The sequence below is a fragment of the Peromyscus maniculatus genome, chromosome 3, assembly GCF_049852395.1.
Source record: "Peromyscus maniculatus bairdii isolate BWxNUB_F1_BW_parent chromosome 3, HU_Pman_BW_mat_3.1, whole genome shotgun sequence".
NCBI classification, from domain to species: domain Eukaryota; kingdom Metazoa; phylum Chordata; class Mammalia; order Rodentia; family Cricetidae; genus Peromyscus; species Peromyscus maniculatus.
In genome coordinates, this window is record NC_134854.1 from 153,439,935 (window position 1) to 153,457,482 (window position 17,548).

Here is a 17,548-nt window from a genome sequence, read left to right on the forward strand (position 1 = left end):
ATTTTTTAGTGGAGGAATACAGGGTCGCTACATATGTACGAACCTGGACAATCCTTGTCGTAACAAGTAAGAATTCTTTCCCATTTCTAGTACATTCAAGTATATCAACTGTGTGTGTGAACATTGCCTTCTTTACCTCCAGGTTATGTTTATTCCAGGGGAATTAAAGTCTCACCAATCTTTTCTCTCCATTCTTTAACACTGGCATTGTTTTATTGGTACAAGGTTACATCACACTGTAATCTGCTCTACAATCTCATTAACTAACTCATCTTCAGACACCAGCTTAGTACTACCGTTTACTTCCTAGTTACTCCACAGAAAGGAGTGAGACCTCTCTCCCCTCAATGGCAGCCTTATATTTGGTGGGAAAACTACCTAATGCAAACATATACAGGAAAGTCATCTGGACAGTCTTGACATTAATTTTTATGAGACAAATTTATAAGGTGATCTTTTCTAAATGGTGAAGTTATAATATAAATTGTCTATTGGCATAAAGTGCAATGGGCTCACTGAGATTCATAAAAAGCACATATCATACATATCTGCTTGATTATTGTATTACACTGTTATAAAATAGTTTCATATACTGAAAAGTTAAATAAAATAGAATACAAGTCAGCTTTCATTAAGGATGACACAAATAATACCTTACTTTTTAAAATTAAATCATTTCTAAGGAAAATTCCCAATTATTCACATAGTCAGATTCTGAGGCTTTAGCATTATAAGTTCAACTTAGGAACACTAATTAGAAGAAAAAACACCAAATATGATTCCTCTCAAAGCCTGACAGCCATTCTCTCCTATTATGCAAAATCTAAGGGTTATTTTGTACCATGCTGTACTTCAAGGGCTGCCTGATTACAATGTTTATTATTTTTAGAATGTGCACCCATGTGCCGCCTGTAATCTCCCCAACAACAGCCCTTAGGACCAAGGTTTCTCTCTGTCTTTCAGCAATATTTCTCTCTGTAAATTTTAACAATCTCCCAGGAGAATTAGAAATATTCCTGCCCTCAAACGTGCTTCATCAGATCCCTTTCTAACTGTCAGAGTGAGCCGTTCAAGACAGAATGTTGATCGCATCTCTCTCTTGCCAAAAAATCCTCTAAAGTTTGCACAAGTAATTCACCATTAGATTTAAAATGTATGCCTTATACTCTAAATAATCACATGTCCCTCATGTCTCTCAATCTCATTATCTCTGTCTCTGTCTCTCTATCTCTCTCTTCCTTTCTCTTCTCTCTCTCTCTGTCTCTCTGATTAGAAAACTGATTTTATATCTACAACCTCTCACTCTAAATTATTTGGTTATTCTCTGTGCTTTTTTTTCTTTCACCTCACAAAGAAATTGCAATTAATAAGCAAACAAATATTGAATAGCATTAGAAAGTGTCCAGATCCTGGGCCATACAGCTTCCTAGACCATTGGTTACCTTTATGAAAACTTTGGTCTTGTTCTCAGCCCATTAATCTGAGATGTTAGAAACTGCCAGCATGACCATCACCATCCTCTTCACAAAAGATGGTTATGAAAATATAATCACCCATGGTAAGTGCCTAAAAAATACTCAAATGTTTTCCATTCACATAAGCCTTGTTAAATCATATATATTTGTATCTCTCTCTCTTTCTCTCTCTCCATATATATATATATATATATATATATATATATATATATATATATATGAATACAGCTCTTTGTGAATCTCAGTGAGCCCACTACACTTTATGCCAATAGAAAACATATATTAAAACCTCAAACTTTAGAAAAGATCAGCTTTCTGATCAGCAAATTTATAAATTTGCCTCATAAAAATTAGTGTCAAGACTGTCCATATGGCTTTCCTGTATATGTTTGCATTAGGTGGTTTTCCCACCAAGCATAAGGCTGCCATTGAGGGGAGAGAGGCCCCACTCCTTTCTGTGGTGTAACTAGGAAGTAAATGGAAGTACTAAGCTGGTGTCTAAAGAAACATATATATGGAAAGAAACATGTGTGTGAAGCTTATATGCACATATATACAAATATTATATAAGGTAATAAAGATTTTAGAATATATAACCAGATGAAATTATGGACCAATAGCATAATGGTTAGACAAAATATATAGAAAATATAAAAGTAAATTTTCATTATTAAGAGGTTGATATTTATTTCCTAATTATGCCATTGAAATGCTTAATTATGAGGATGGTATTGGTGAAATTATTAAGGCCACTCCACGTAGTTAAAAGGGAGTTTTATTAGTGGCATAACTTACAAATGAAGGGATAGGTAGGTTGCAGGGTCTGGGGAAGACATAGCGCAGTCTGGCTGTGTTCTCTGGAGAATTCTCCTTGGTCTACCTCTAGCGTCCAGGGTCCAGGAACCAAGAGAGGGCAGCGCATCTGGATCTTGGGTCTTCAGGGCCCTCTCTTGGCCCTGCCTTGTAGGTGTGACAGTTACCGAAGCCTCAATGGGGGTTGGAACTTCCAGACCAAAGCTGGAATGGCTACCCACTACAGGATGGTATCATTTTAATTCATAGAACCTCCTTGTCTTAAGATTTTTGTTGCTATGAAGAGACAACATGATCATGGCAACTCTTACAAAGGAAAACATGTCATTGAGATTGTGGTTTATAGTTTCAGAGGTTTGGTCCATTATCATCATTGCAAGGAGCATGCCTGCATATAGCCAGACAAGCTGCTGGAGACAGAGCTGCTACATGTTCATTTGCAGACAACAGGAAGTGGTCGGTCACATTGGAGCATGTTGAGCTCCATGTTGAGCATATATGAGACCTCACAGCCCAGCTCCAAAGTGACACACTTCCTCCAAGAAGACCATACTCTATTCTACTTGAGGCTCCCATTTATAAATCTGTACATTCTGGATTTTTTTTTTCAAGACAGAGTTTCTCTGTGTAGCTTTGCACCATTCCTGCAACTCACTTGATAGCCCAGGCTGGCCTCAAACTCACAGAGATCAATCTGCCTGGCTCTGCTTCCAAAGTGCTGGGATTAAAGGCCTGCCACCACCACCACCCAGCTTTGGATTTTTATGTCACGGTCTTGCTCATTTTCATTAAAAATCTTCACCAGAGTTACCAATAATAACTACACAACAGAATCTATAGTAGACTGTTTTGTGATTTTCTCAGCCAGTGGAATTAATCCAAAACTTTCTTTTTAGCCTCAGGCAGACTTTTTGGAAAAGGTCAAAAAGCAGCCACATTCTTCACCAAAATATCACAAGGCAAGTCTCAAGGCAACATAGTGACATGCTTCTCCTCTTGAACTTCTTGATCCCGACAATTCAAGTCATTCTCATCACCATTGCCTTTAATGTTCCTGACTGTATGTCCCATTAAGCAGTGCTTAAAGCTTTCCACTGCTTTCCTAACCCAAAGTACCAAAATTCAAACACTTTCAAGCAAAAACATGGTGAGAGCTATCATAGCAATCCCCCAGTACCTGGTATGAATTTGTCTTAGGGTTTCTATAACTGTAAAGAGACACCATGACCATGGCAACTCTTTTAAAGGAAAACATTTAATTGAAAAGGAAGAGTATGGTTTCAGAGGTTTACTCGATTATCATCATTGCAGGGAACATGGCATCATGCAGGTAGACATGGTGCTTGGAAAGTAGTTGAGAGTTCTACATCTTGAAGATAATAGGTATTGGTCCATGACCTTGGATGGTGTCTTGAGCATATATGACCTTGAAGCCTAACTCCACAGTAACACACTTCCTACAAGAAGACTACACCTTCTCCTGCAAGGTCATACTTCCTAATAGTGCCACTCCCTTTGGGGACTATTTTCTTTCAAACCAACACACTCCTCCTAGGGCAGAAGGATTTGCTACAATTCACTCACCCTAAGCTCATGTTTGTCCATATTTTTGCTGTATATCATTCCTAGTAAAAGTAACTTTAAATATGTAGACAAAGCAGAGCCTGGCAAAGTTAACAAAGAAGGTTCCCTGAGACAAGCAGAAAGCACTTTCCAGGAAGTGAGAGGCACATATTTATTTAAAGACTAAGGTGTGAAATGTACATATTACTGTGAGAACAGGGACAGTGTTCATAGATTTTAAGCTGTATAGTATTCACTTGCTATTGAAAGGTCTTCAGCAGCAATTAAAAGCACTGATAGAGGATATGGTAGACAATAAGTGTGATTTACAGCTTCATAGAAGACAAAGTGGCATTGGGGCAAGGAGTAAGTGTTCTGCAATAATCATACTGTCTCAACTTCTGAAAATAGAGTCAAATGGATTTGCTAGTGATGACAATTAGAAAAAAATGAGTATTGTAAAATAATATCTATGTTTTTTATTAAGAATATTTTTATTCATTTTACATACCAAGCACAGATTCCCCTGTCCTCCCTCCTCCTGCTCTGCAGCCTTTCCCTGAACCCACACCCCATTCCTTCCTGTGACAAGGCAAGGCCTCCCATGGGGAGTCAGCAGAGCCCCACACATGCAGGTGAGGCAGGTTGAAGTCCCTCCTCCTTCATCAAGACTGTGCAAGGTATCCCCCACCGGTAGTGGGCTCCATAAAGCCAGCTCATGCACCAGGGATGGATTCTGATCCCACTGCCAATGGGTCCCCCAAGCAGACCAATGTACACAACTGTCTGGCCCATGCAGAGGGCATAGTCGAGTCCCATGGGGGGTCCACAGCTGTTGATATAAAGTCCATGAGTTCCCACTAGCCTGCTTTGGCTGTCTTTGTAAATTTCCCCATCATGATTTCAATGCCCCTTGCTCATATAATCTCTCTTCTCTTTCTACAATTTGACTCCTGGAGCTCTGCCTGGTGCCCAGCTTTGGCTCTCTGCATCTGCTTCTACTGGTCACTGGACAAAGACTCCATGATGACAGTCAGGGCATTCACCAATCTGATCACTGGGGTAAGACAGTTCAGGCACCTCCTCCACCACTGTCACTAGTCTAAGCTGGGGTCATCCTTGTGGATTCCTGGGAACCTCCCCAGCACCTGGTCTGTCCCTATCCCCATGATGTCTCCCTCTATCATGGTATTTCTTTCATTGTTCTCCCATTCTGTTCCTGTTCTAGACATCAAAATACCAATTATAAAAAGTGGGCTACAGAGCTAAACAGATAATTCTCAACAGGAGAATCTCAACTGGCTGAAAGACATTTGAGGAATTGCTCAACATCCTTAGTCATCAGGGAAATGCAACTCAAAATTACTCTGAGATACCATGTTACATTTGTCAGAATGGCTAAGATCAAAAACACTGATGACATCTTATGTTGGAGAGGATGCTGAGCAAGGGGAACACTCCTCCACTGTTCGTGGGAGTGCAAAATTGTACAATCACTTTGGAAATCAGTATGGTAGTTTCTCAGAAAGTTAGGAATCAATCTACTTCAAGACACGGCTATACTACTCTTAGGGCATACACCCAAGGAATGTGCAATCATACCACAAAGACACTTTCTCAACTATGTTCATAGCAGCATTATTCACAATAGCCAGAACCTGGAAACAACCTAGATGCCCTTCAACCAAAGAATGGATAAAGAAAATGTGGTATGTATGCACAATGGAATACTACTCAGCAATAAAAAACAATGACATCATGAAACTTGCAGGTAAGTGGATGGAACTAGAAAACATCATTGTGAGTGAGGTAACTCAGACTCAGAAAGATAGACATAGTATGTACTTACTCATAAGTGGATAGTAGATGTAAAATGGAGTATACCCAGACTACAACCCACAGCTCCAAAGTGACTCTAGCTAGCAGGGAGGACCCTAGGGGAGATACATGGATCACCCTGGAAAGGGGAAATAGATAAGATCTCTGGAGTAAACTGGGGGTGGGGGCAATAGCAGGTAGGGGATGGGGGAAGATAATATGAGGAGATGGGATGGTTAATCTAGAATAGCTATGTTTTTGAAAATTTGTAAAACAAAGGTCATCAATGGAAATATGACTGAAAGGCATAACAGATCATAATGTGTCTTGTTACTCTTGATAATCTTATTGAATAATTAAAGTTCAGTAACTCAGATCATAGCCATCTCTGGAGGCTTAGCTGTTACCAGAATGATTAAACAAAATGGAAATATGTGTAGAGACTCCTGAGAACACTGAATGTAGATCTGCTGTACAGCTCAGCTGAAATGCAGAGGACTTAATAACCTATAGTAGAGATACACAGCCAAGTTCATTGCTGCCATTTAAACAATAGCTAGGAAATGGAGTCATATTAGATGTATATCCACTGCTGAATAAATAATGAAAATGTGGTACATATACCCAGTGGGAACCTATTCTGCAAAAATGAAATTAGGAAATTTGCAGTAGAGAAATGGAACTGATAAAATTACCCTCAGTGAAATAACACAGCTCAGGGAGACAAATGCCATTTGTGCTCCCTTAAGTAGTTCTTATATTTAACTTGGACTATCTATTGGGAGTAGAAGACTGGAAAGGGTCTATGGTGGAGAGGGAAGCAAGAAGTAAGGCAAATAATAGGACTACATATATTGGAATTGGAGGCATAGAAAATGCAGTGGAAAGGTTTTTAATGAAATGGTTTATATTTATTCTTTGATACCTTCATGCATGTATTTATATATTTCGGCTTGATCACTAATTCTTTTCTATAGTTCTCTCCAGACACTCAACATGTCCCTTACCAAACATCATGTCCATGCATTACTATTTTATATTCCAGTAGACCCAATGGTTGTTGCTTATATTCTAATAGGTGTTAGGCCATCCACTGGAGAATAGGAGACTTACCAGAAGCCATAATCTGAAAGAAAACTGACCTTCGCTCCCTTAGAAGCCATTAACTGACAATAGACACTCAGTTAAGAATAGAACTTCTTAACCTTCCACCCTCCATTTTGACCAGGTTAATACTGTGCAAATCTTGTGCAGCTGTTTTGATTTCAGTAGATAATGATGGATAGTGGATGAAGGGGAGTCATTACTTCAGCTGTTTATTACTTAGAGAGCCCACCAGGATCTAATGGATAGTTTTCCACTCAAGGTCACATGAATCCATGGTGAAACTCAATGGGAAACAAAAGATCACAAAAAAAGACATGAACCTAAGAAAAGGACTTGTAGGGAGGAGGGAGATTTCACGGGGGTTGGAGGAAACTAGGAGACAGTAATAAGTGAGCTGATCAGATTGCATTATATACATGAATCAAACTTTCAAAGAACAAATATAACTAGCTAACACATGAAAGAAAAATGATTAATTATTAACCAGCCCCATCCAATTGACTGTGTCTTTATAAGGAAAGGGCATTCGATGACACAGCCCCACTTAAGCACTGCACAAACCACGTATAAACAAAGAGAAGGAAGCCAAGGAAAAGGGTCTCTGAGGAAATGGATTTACACACAAAATTATTCATGACTTGCAAAATAAAGCTTCTTTGTAAATTTGCTCTGTTTATGTCAGAAGGTGTCCAGCCTTTTCTCAGCATCAATATTGAACTAATACATAAGACAGTAGGTTTAACTAAAAAAAATCACAAGTTCTAATTTAGTAGCTTTTTCAAATATATATGCTATGAAATTAGAATATATATTCCATATCTGTATAGATATAGATTGTATGTATAGATAGATATTCAGAGATGCAAATTTACATAAAGGTTATGTGCTTCAAGATTTTATTAGGTGTCATAAAATCTGTTACATAGCTTTACTTCTTACTCATAGCTTTAAGCACACTCTCAGTTCTGTATTTTCTACCTCTGTTGTGTTTGATGAGGTCACAGGTGATATTTTTCTTTCAGATATACTAATCTCTTTCACACATTGCTGATACTGAGAAGGTCGGGGAAATGTCCTGAGCTGAGTGATATTTGAAAGAATCTACTATTGTATTCCAGGATTCAACAACTCAAGAATAAAGCTGACTTCTACAAAGAGCACACTGCATGGTTCTTGACCATGCTGCTTGTCTGTGATCACCTGGACAGGACAACATGTCTTCAGGCATCTAGGGACATGGTGTGTTGAGAAACAGAGAGACCTGTCAGAAGTAAGAAACTTCTGTGTCTTAGAAATCCCATGGAAACAGAGCAAACAGCTTTGCTTTTAGCATGAACAAGGAAAGTTGGTAAATTCCAAAAAGTAGAGTACAAATATAATTACCCTGGAAATATAAGCATGACTCTGGTGATCCTGTAAAGGTCACATAGCATGTAGCATCCATAGCCCATTGATAAGGGAGCCTTTCTAAATTGTTCACTGAAATAGGATGGAAAAGGCCAGACAGGCATTCACATGCATGGCAGAGAGTCCAGTGGTCCACAGTGCAAAATGGGCCCAAATGTAGGTTTATCAGTTGCATGGCCTTCTCTATCTTTACTCTAATTAAGCAGCCCTCAGATACCACAAGCCTTGCACTATACCTCAGGAGGACACAAATAAATTCTATAGAGAGTTTGAGTTGATAAAAGATGGCCAAAGACTAAAAATTTGTAAGAAAAGAATGAGAAAGAAACCTTTAGATGTAAAAGTAAGACAAGATTAAAAGAAAGAAGGAAATGTTAGGCATGCAAGATTTTTTAAGCAAATTTTGAAATAAAAATGAGACATGAATCACTAAAATCAAAATATATGTTTGATCAGCATGTATTTGTTCGATGCTTACATAGAAGACAAAATTAAAAGAGTTCAATTCTAATGCCTGAAAAATGTCCAAGCTGAAGATGAAATACAAAAATAGAGGACTGGGTCATAACATATAATATAAAGAAAATGCCTTCAGAAAAATAATCTTGAGATGCAGCGTTATCAGGAAATTACACATAAACATTGCAAAATGTCATCATAAGGAAACAGTCTATTACTGACTTTGAAAAAGATTCTGAATGTATTTAGTTGACCCTCTGAGGGGAATAAGCAGACTGTTGTGTTCAACTCTGTAACTGTGGCCCTTAGTAATTTGAATAGAACATTTTGGATAATGGTGCTATATATGGAACTTAGAAATGTAAAATGGTAAAATGATTCATTAAGGAATTACAGATTCATAATACTGATTCATGTTAATCCCATATGATTCTGTGGTCACTTCAGCTGGGATTTTAGTGATGATTTGGGTCATTTGGTTTTAACAGCCAATGTTCCTGTTGCTGGGTCAGATCAAGAGAATGGTGGGAAGTTTTGCTGAAGCCTAGCAGGCTAGGAATTCCAAGTGTGGTATCCTAATTAATTCAAATTTATATAGGAATGACCTCAATACCATCAGTCTTAACTAACTATAATGTGTATCCCTGTATGTATCATACACATACATATAAGTGATAGAGATTAAGCCATGCTACTGATGAGAGACAGTGACCATCATCAATTTGGTTATAGACCGTTGCTGACAATATAAACCCGTGTGCACACACTTCTCCTACCCTCCAATGAATGATGTTGTACAGACCATCTCATCAAATAAAATGAGATTCTTGTAATGATAGCTCTTCAATATCTGAGCTAGTTTCTTGCATGCGATTTCTTTCCAACTTACTGTAGTCATCTGTCTGCCATTTAGAAAGGGCACACTGGCACCTCTTCCTTATCTCATCCTGCTGGGCAGAAGTCCCAGTTTGGAGTCTGGCATGGAAGATTTCCTGCTTTGTTAAGTAAATAATAAAATAGAGTGGAATTCAAAGGCACCATTCTTCTGCTCCTCCTTACAAAGGCAACTGCCTTGCTGTCCCCAGCAAAGACTTTGGAGAAACTCCAGAGCCTCCTCTTAGATGATGATGGTTATGCTCACAGTAGACTTGCTGGCCCTGAGCTCTGCTCAGGGACCAGGTGAAGCTATGTGAATATGGGTGTAGATACTGTGACTCTGCTTAAAGAACAGAGACAATACTGCAGGAGAGGAAAGAGACAGGAGGTAGGACAGGAGATGTGAGGTAAATGGAGTCACAGAGTGTTTAGGAAAAGCAGAGGCTCAGTTTTGAAGACACTGGTAATTAAAACAGACTGTGAAGGCCAGTAGCCTCACTGTTCTGTGTATGAAGGAAAGATGACAGAGGCCATGGTCATTTTAAGGACAGGAAATGAAATAATATAATTGAAACTATTGGACAGAGAAATAGAAACATCCTCTCCATTTTCACTCTCATACACAAAAGGGTCTTGTTGCTATTTCTGCCTACACTTTTTATATGATGGTGAATCCTTCTTGTCAGAAGGCCACATTAGAGTGACTTATCAGTAAGACAGTAATCATGCCTACCTGACAGCCTGTCAAGCAGCCCTATCTTCTCTTATGACTCATCTCACCTACCTCCAGGCTACCAGGCTAGGGAACAAAGAATATTTTAAGTTCTGATTTTGTTGAAGGCAGGGAGAGAAAGACACATTTGTTGTTTGTCTATGGAAAGAGAGAAATACTAAGCTCAAATAATTTAGATGTTTGCAATGTCATTTATAAATGGGAAATAGGAAATTATGTTTAATTTTCTTTGAGCTATATACATATATGGGTTATTATGCTTCCTAGAAATTTAGGAAATTTCTAAAATCTCATTATTATCCAGTATCAGTTTATGAGTTACAACTTTATCTGTTAACTTATTGAGAGTTTAGAGACCATAAGAAAAACAGTAAAGTTGACTGCTGTCTTAAAGAAACTAGATTCCTTCTTCTTAAATGTCAATCTTGGTGTGTCTATTGGCAATCCATTCAGATCTGGATAAAGAATTACATGGGCAAAGGCAAGAAAAGTACTAAGAAATGATAAAGTAGAAGAAGAAAAGTGTTCACAAAAGTGGGAAGACTGACTTCAAATAGAAGTTGACTGAAACAATTACCTGAATTGTTACAGTATACTAAAACCTTGGGAGTCAGAAATTGCAATACAAACCTGATAATCCCAAGGAAAGCAGAGAACCATTTGGCTGACCCTCTCTCTACATTTTCCCCAATCAACCACCTCTGGGAATCCACTCTTCTCTCTCTCTCTGTCCTCTCTATCAAACCTCCTAAGTCCTCCAAGAACTCTATGGTTAATATCCATCAGCCAATTGCTGACTCTGTCCTTTGATTTCAGGTGGCTTTATTGGCACAGTGGATTGGCTGTATGAACAATTCTCCTGCAAAATTTCCCCCTTTTTGTCTCAATACAAATGTAATGTTTTAACTCTAACAATGCAAAACTTTGTACAATAAGAACAACTATCAAGTAAGAAATATATTCACAATGTCGAGTCCATTAATATATGGCAAATTCAGAGAAAATACTGTATCACCTATCTTATCTTGGTGAATCCAAAGTTTTGTAATAAATTTACTTTCTATCAAAACTAAGAAGACTGTAACTATTACTATCTAATCTTCAACCCCCTCAGAGACCCCAGAAGGATATATTACCTGAATAAACAGGAAGTGCAGAACAAGTAATTTCCAAAACTCATAAACAACAGAGATATCTGACTGTCTAGACAGTCACCCTAAGGTTCCTCTGCAAAATGGGGGCATGTATGTTTGGTCTATGGGCCAAAAATATCTGACAGACTTTTCTGTAAAGCAGGAATTTTGATGTATTATACTACCTTGTCTTGGCATAGGTTAGCAATTGCCTTCTTTTGTGTCCTGCTTGTCCAATTTGTACAACATACTGTCAGCAATTGAGTCAAAGCCAGTTTCATTGCCCATGGCTAGCTTTTGCCATAAAGAAATCAAACTCCAGGAGGTTCTTTGATGTTGCTCATCCTACTTTGAAGTAAATCGGTGCTGGCAGGAACAGGGATGCCTCACTGTCAAGAAAAGTCTTATGTTATTAAAACATTAAAATACAATATTCTGTAAGTCTCAGAAGTGTTTGAAGACAATCTATTTAAATTATGTCTCTGATTGACTATGAAAACATACCTAACATGACTAGAAGTTTGATTGTTATAGATCACTGAGAACTAACCGGTATTTCATATTATCCTAAAAGCTTTTCAGGATTAAAAAGTTACATTCTTAAATGAGCTGCATAGGTATAATACCTTAAAGAAGAAATAGATACATATGATATAGTATAACAGAAATAACCTTAATTTGTATCAATATACAAAAATATCTTGAACATAAGTAGAAGCATATACACAGTACAACAAAAATAACCTTAAATTTATATCAATATACAAAAATACCATACCCATGTAAAATATTTGAGTCTAGTAGCTGCCCTTTTAGTTTCAAAGTAGATTCAACAATCTACACTGTTATCCTACCATTTCCATATCCCAATTTTCTTTTCAGAATGAGATTCCTTAATCTAATTTTCTTTGCTTAGTTTCCTCACTGACCATAACCAACCATAACTTGTGACTCTTTTTTGTCTAAATAAAAAGAGAAGGTTTTTGTAGTAGGTAGTTATTCCAGCTTTGACCTGGAAATACTACCCCCATTGAGGCTTCCGGTAACTGTCACACCTATGAGGTGGGGCCAAGAAAGGATCCCTTAAGACCTGAGATCCAGATGTGCTGGCTTTCTTGGTTCCTGGATCCTGGACACTGAAGGTAGACCAAGCAGAGTTCCCCAGAGAACACCGCTGGACTGTACTCCATCTATCCTGGACCCTGTAAGTTACCCCACAAAATAAACCTCCCTTTTAACTATATGGAGTTGCCTTAATACTTCTACTAATAGGTTTTTAACTAGCAAAAAGACCCTATATACAATACGTACAACTATATACAAATACATAAAGGCAATAATTACATTAACAATATCTACTCAATTAGAATTTGACAAATTCAGAGAAAATACTACTTTATCTATCCTATCTTGGTGAGTCCAAGGTGTTGTACCTAATTCACTTTCTTCCCTAACTTACAGTATCAACCAAAAACTATCTCTTTATGTCTCTCAGCCTTATACAATATACATGTTTTTTATGAGTATCTTCTCTAAATTTGTTAAAAAGGAAAACTATAACTATAACTATCTAATCTTCAACTCCATCAGAGACCTGAATCATAATATGACCTGAGCAAACAGGCAATGCAAAGCAAACAACTTCCAAAACCAAGAAATTACAGAAAGAGCTGGCTGCCTGGACATTCACTCAAGGTTCTTCCATAACATTGGGACATCCATCTTCAGCCTGGAAGGCCTAGAATATCTGACAGATTTTTTTGTGAAGCAGGGTTATTGAAGGACTGTTCCACCTTGTCTTGCCAATGTTCGTAGATAATTTTCTTTTCTTCTCGCTTGTCAAATTTGAACAGCATACTGTCAGCAGTCAAGGCCAGGGCAGTTTCTTGCCCAGTTGCTAACATTCATCACAAAGTTTTGATACTCATTATCTTCTCTGAAGTAGATTGGTGCTGCTAGGAGCAAATATGCCTTGTTGTCATAAAACCAAAAGAACTTTATGTTATTAAAACTTCTTAAATGACATTTTTTTTCTTTGGCCTCTGAAGTATTTGAAGACCACCTGCAACTCTAAAATATATCTGTTTGACCTTGAAAACATACCTAACATGACTACAAGTTTGATTGTAAGAGGTGACTATTAGCTTACACTTCTATATTGTCCTAAATAGTTTGTAAAAACATCTTTCAAAGACTAAAAATTTATATTGCATTTTTAAATGAGCTACATAGGTACAATATTTTGAACAAGAGTAGAACCATATGTATAGTATGTTCTAACAAAAATAACCTTAAATTTTTATCAGTATACAAAAATCCATATCATTGTAAAATATTTAAAACTAGTAGTTGCTTTTTTGGTTTAAAAGTATAATAATCTACCCTTTTATCCTATTACTATACTCCCCCCAGTTTGTATAACAAGATCTCTAATCTAACCTCCTTTGTTCAGCTTCTTTCTTGACCATATTGATAACAACTTGTAACCAACCCTCTAAACCTTGAGAAATATGCATAATCCACTGAATGACCAAAAGCAGCTCACCCCACCTCTTAGGAATATATGTGTCATGTTCTTAAAATTACTTCCTGTTAACTGGGGATGACAGTATCTTCAGGAAACCGTGAAAACAATTGAGATAATTGTTAAGTCCTGGGGAATCTAGCTGTATCATTTGTTAACCAGTCTCTGTGCAATGGAAAAAAGCAGAGCTTGTCTCAGTTCCTGATTAGAATAGTGTGTGAGGCTGGACCACATCAGATAGTCACCTTGAAATTGTCCTGAGCATTGTGTAGTCCAAAGAAGATCTTTAAATGGTGTTTATCAGCTTAGTGGAGTTACTAGAGTCTAGGTGGAACCATCTTGTGGGGCACAATCCTCCTTTTGGGGACTTCAAAAGTTGTTGTTATGTATGGTCATGTTTCACTGTAGAAAACATAAACATTTTAAATGTCATATGTAGCAGATCTCAAAAATGTTGAAGGACCTTAATTTGTTATGTATATCCAGAGTACAAAACCTTAATTCCTAGTTACCTGATAGAAACTCAAACCCAAAATCATGTACAAGAAGATATATGGATCCTTTTTCTAGAATTAGTACTTGATATGACCATTAATATCATGACAGAAGTTTTAAATATATATATGTGTGTATGTATGTATATATATCTTATAAATTTTAATATAATATTTATATCTCAAGAAAAGGTTGAAAGAGTCAAAATAAATCCAAAAGATTATGATATTAATAGCAATACAGTAGTTCCTTAATTTTGGTTTTTCTTCTATCTCATATCAGGTGGTTCTTCTGGCAGGTGACAGAGAGTTTTAATATTCCTATTAAAGCATACTTGAATTTAGAGGAGAGAACCATCCTCCAAATCCAAAACTAGCTTTAATTTTTAATAGAGCTTGGACTACAAAAAGACCATTTTATATATATATATATATATATATATATATATATATATGTATGTATATATGTATATATACACACACATATACATATATATATATATGTATATGTGTGTGTGTGTGATAATGTGTGTGTGTATCAGCAGAAACAACATTTGGAAAGATATATTAAATTTTATCCTGTTGGAAATGTGAGATACCAATAGGCCAATACTTTTTCTTGGGACATTTTTTCTGGACGATTCATCCTTTTTCTTCAAATGTCTCATTTGTCCAGTAGTCTTTAGATTCCATAGCTGGATGTCTTCATTCTCCTGGAAAGACAAAAACAAAACCCTGTCTAAACCCTAACTTTAGGGAGTTTATCTTTTGGAAAGTTATATCTGATTGAATGAAATTCATTTGTTAGTCTTATAGATTAGTTTCAATTGAATGGTCATGCTAGTTAAACTACTACCTCTTCTAATTAAGAGGTCTCTCTTGCTCAAACTAATCTTTATCAATTTTGATGGTATCCAAAGCTTTTTTCTCCTGTGGAAACAAAAGCAAAACCTCTTCCCCAATGTAACACATGCCTTGATTTCCATTCTGAGGTCAACACATTTTAAAGTATACAGACTTATTTAATTCAATAGTTTTTTTCAATTATCCAGTGTCTCTGCACCTGCTATTCCTTTTTCATTAGCATTAAGAAAACTTAAAGTTAATAAAGCATTATGCAATGTAACTCTGGGGGTGTTCATTACCCCTTTCTGTTTATTAAGCATATCTTCTAGAGTTTGATGAGAGCTTTCTATAATTACTTGCCCTATAGGATTGTGTGGTATATCTGTAATATGCTTTATGTTGTAATATGCAAAAAAGTTTCATTTTACTGGAGATATATACTGGAGCATTGTCACTCTTAATTTATACAGGTATCCCCACAATGGCCATAACTTCTAGCAAATGTGTGATTACAGAATCAGCCTTTTCAGAATTCTAAGTAGTCGCCCATTGAAATCCTGAATAGGTATCAATAGTGTGGTGTACATATTTTAATTTTCCAAACTCTGCCAAATTAAACATGTCCATTTACCAAATTTCATTTCTTTGAATATTGTTTTGATTATTAACTGCAGGTAGTGGAGTTTGGTTGTAGAAGGAACAAGTGGGATATTTTTTTTCAAATACTTGCTATTGGCATGATGGTTTTATGAAATTCTGAGGGTTCTAGCACATTTTCTATCATAGTTGATTAATTTCATTATTCCCTTGTGCTAGAGGGACTGGTAGACCCATATGGGATCTAATATGTGTTTTATATAAGGGATTATTTCTATTTCTGATTATTTCTTGTAATTGAATTAACAACAAAGTCAATTCTTATCATCTGGAATAAATTCAGCAATTTCAATATGTAAAATAACTCTTTCTTCATACTGAGAGTCAGTATCTATATTAATAGGTTCTGGAAAAACTAATAATACCATCAGAATAGAATATAATTATGACTTTGGAATAGAATCATAAGGGCTTTGACTTTATTCAAATTTCCTGATTTAAAACCTGCCTTTTCTGATATTTTTTGCATCAGTATAAAATGTAGGGACTCCAGAAATTGGTATTCTCCATACAGTGTGAGGAAGGATCCAGTTAGTTCTCTTTATAAACCAGTTTTCTTCCTTTTGGGATATTTGTTGTTAATCTCTCCTAAAAAAATACTTCAAGTTTTTGTCAATGTTCGTTTTCTGCCCATAAAGAGGAAATTTCAGCATTAGTAGAAGGTACTAAAATCTCTGCTAGGTCTATTCCTGCTAATTGGTGAAATCTCAATTTTCTTTTTATCATCAACCCAGAAACCTTTTCTACACAAGTCTTTAATATTTTATTGTGTGTGATCAAAATATCCACTCTAAGACATTATATTATATCTGCATTAAAATTACTGTAGGAGAATGAGTAGAAAGTAAAATAACCAGAATTCAATCAAGCTCTGGATCCAAACAATACACATGTGCATCCTATAATTTCTACCAAAACCAATTCTCTCCCAGCTTCAGATGATAATTTTTTTTTGGACTATTTAAGTCCTTGTCACCTTGTAAGGTTTGAAACAAATTACTCATTTCTTGAGTTGTTAATCCAGTTGTGGGACATTACCAGTTAATGTCTCCCAGCAAGTTTTGAAAGTCATTAAGAGTCTGCAATTGATCTCCTGATTTGAATCTTTTGGGGTTGAATTTTTTGTAAGCCTATTTTATATCTTAGGTAATTACTAGAGTCTAATCTTTGTATTTTTTCAACAGCAATTTGTAATCCCTAATAAGGCAAAAATTTCTTTGGCCTTAGTATTCAGTCATCAAAGTTTATGACCATCTCCTATCAGGTTCAGTGTAACTTGTAGATGTAACCAATCGTATTATTAAAATAAGAAACACAGAGCCAAGGTAAAAGAGAAAAGCCGAGAGGTCAGAGCTCAGAGATAAAATCTTACCTCCTGCAGTGCTCCTAGCTTCCCCGAGAGAGGGAGGTAATTCCTGTGTCCCTGTTTAAATAATCTTTCTGTTCTGCCTTCTCATTGGTTGTAAACCCAACCACATGACTGCCTCATCACTGCCTGTAAGTACCGCCCTCCAGGTCTTAAAGGCGTATGTCTCCAATACTGGCTGTATCCCTGAACACACAGAAATCTACCTAGCTCTTCTAACCACCACGCTCTTACTATGGCTCTAATAGCTCTGACCCCAGGGCAACTTTATTTATTA